Below are 2,969 nucleotides of genomic sequence, written 5' to 3'. Positions count from 1 at the left end.
GTATGATGTGCTGCTGATGGAATTTGTTTTTTGGCTAGTTGCAGACCAATTCTTAGGATGAAGGAGTCAATCTACGAGTATTAGTATGTATTAAAGCGAACCTTTTCAAAACAGATAATAGATAAATTTATTTACGCCCACGCTTACGCCTACGCCCATTCATTTAAGACCTTAGTTTAACTTTCGTTCCTCGACAGGGCTAGGTACAGGCCGTTAATAATATGACGTAGCAAACGAAATTCGAAAATTCGAAAAAAGAATCAAAACAACAACACACAAGTTAACTAAGATTTGATAATACTAGGGTATACATATTGCCACGGTAATAGGTACTAGGCGCATGCGTACTTTTTCAATCCAGTCTGGAATTTCACTGTTTTCTCAGCAAGCAATGGGATCTGAAATTCGGCCTCTTCTAAACTACATTTGGACGGACAAGAAAAGGGAAAGAAACAACCAAGTCAGACAGTATACAATAAGATTCAACCATTTATTTTGTATATTCAACTTTCTTCCCCAACCATATGTAATTGAAATGCAGAGAGCGTAATTCATATCTGCGACAGGGGTTATAAACGATACATAGGGTATAAACTCTTCCGGCTTATCCAAAGCGAGTGCCGGTGTAACTTTCATATCTCATGCACAGGCCATCCAGTGGACTTTAGCTTGGTACATCTCGGAATTATGCCAGGTGCCGATTTGCACCGTCAGAGCGGTTTTAGTGACGGAGGTCACTCTAGCTGAGACGCGGATGTGACCAGGGTAGTGATCCACATTCGTCAAGCCCACGGTCACCACGGGAGTTGTCCGGAAGGCCCTGCTGAACGTGGCGGTCAGGTCGTGGTACCGGTTGCCATAGCCGGGTGGAAAAAAAGAAGCTTTCTTTTTCTTTGGTGTTTCCAAGTTCCCACTTTCACCTAATACGAACATTTCAAATGTGTCCGTTTGTACAACAGCACAACATTTAAACCAAAATGCTTATTTGTTTTATAAGACTTGCATAACAGCATGCACTATGTTCAAATACAATTCAATCTCTGCAACGGAGATTTATGTACTAGATTTACTTTATGACGCTTCCAGTGACATCTATCACTCTGCGTCAGAGTTAATAGAAGGAATATATGGCAGAACAATTCAATACATGTACAGTCACCAAATCACCAAGTTTCGTGGTCCTAGCAACGTCGTTCGGCAGTTATACAACATCAAAGTTGGCGTAGGCACTTTAAGCCCCCCCCATCTATATAGAGTTAATCTTACACTCTCAATCTTTTTCCGGGAAAAACTTTAATCACTGACTGCTCAGTCAACTTCACATATCAATACGTTTAATGAATATTGTTTGAAAAGAGAATCAATCATCATCACTTACAGCGTTCGACGTAGTCTCGCTGTCCCAGGTTCTGTACATGTGTCCTGTTGTCCTTGGCGGCCATCTCGGTTTGAAGTTGTTGGATCTCAGCCTGGAACATCTGTGCTTTGGCTGTCATCTCTGACTGAAGCTGTCGCATCTTAGCCTGGAACATCTTTTCTTTGGTTATCATCTCTGCCTGAAGCTGCTGTACATCTGCCTCATAGGAGTCAATCTACGAGTATCAATGTATCAAAAGTTTGTGACACGTGGGATTGATACTTTTGAAGCTAGAAGGAGAAAACTAACGCATGCATTTGTACAACGCATCTCTTCATCTAAAAACAACACTATCTCCCGGTTATTCCACTCAGATGCCTTCTTCCATAGCAAATTCTTGACACACTATGCGAATCTTGTTTACAAAAGCCCCGGCTGATTCAATTTCTTATTGTACATAATGTGTATGTGTATTGTTGTATTGTATGTTTTTATATCTATCATGTTTGTGATATGGGCCAAGAGTCTGAAATAAAGTTGAAATGAAAAATGAAAATGAAATAGAACATTTCCAAAACAGATAATGAAAAAAATTCATTTACACGTGAAGGAATTTGAACATAGAGTGCGAGTGCCTGGGCCGCCCTAACTCAGCCGACATCTGGAAGAAACTTTTCCGGATGGCATTAAAACTTAAGCTGAAGCTCCGCTTGGTCGTACTGTCAGTGGTCTATAGCCTGTACTGAAAGGAGCATGAATATGTCCGATCTTGTAAAGTGTAATCTGAATAAGAATGAATATAATGTTTGTCCTTTTTTTTCAAAGAACTGGTTCTGGATGATGTGCTGCGAATGGCATTTTGTTTTTCGGCTTGTTGCAGACCAATTTTTAAGATGAAAGAGTCGATTTATGAGTATTACTATGTATCAAAGTGAACCTTTTCATAACAGATAATGCAAAAGTCGTTTACACGAGAAGGAACTCAAACACGGAGTACAGGTGCCGCCCTAACTCAGCCGAGGTTTAGGAGAAACTTTTCCGAATAGCATTAAAACTTAAGCTTTTCAGATTTGGCAGTGCTTACCTTATTATTGATGAAGAAGAGTATGAAGAGTCCCATCGCAACAAGGCTGAAAACTACAACAGTAGTGGCCTCCATGCAGATACGGTGGGAGCGGATGAAGCTACAAAGAGCTTGGCGGCCACTTTCTGCTCCCCTGTACTTCCGGTCTGACAAAAATGATTAGAAATTAATTATTGGTTAAGGTTACAATGTTAACTTGAAATCCATCATCAGCATGATATCACAAAGACAGAATTTTAGAGATTTGAACAAAAATTATATACAACGACATACCTGCAAACCTGTACGTTGCGTCACGTTTCACCGCCTCGGCTTCTTCGTACGTGTCCGAGGTTTCTTGCTCTTCTTCCTGCTTGTCTGTAGCGCCTTTGCCATAGCGAGCACGCCCTCTTGAAGCGCTCAGGTGGACAGTAGGTGATTGAGGCGGCGGCCCGGAGGTTCGGCCACTGCCGGGCCCAGAGACGGGAGACCGGACCGGCTCCGCCTGCTCGTACATGTTTACTACAGGTACTGGCAGACAAATAATCT

This window comes from Branchiostoma floridae, chromosome 3, assembly GCF_000003815.2.
Source record: "Branchiostoma floridae strain S238N-H82 chromosome 3, Bfl_VNyyK, whole genome shotgun sequence".
NCBI classification, from domain to species: Eukaryota; Metazoa; Chordata; class Leptocardii; order Amphioxiformes; family Branchiostomatidae; genus Branchiostoma; species Branchiostoma floridae.
The sequence above is the reverse complement of the archived record's forward strand: the minus strand, read 5'-3'. Positions refer to the sequence as shown.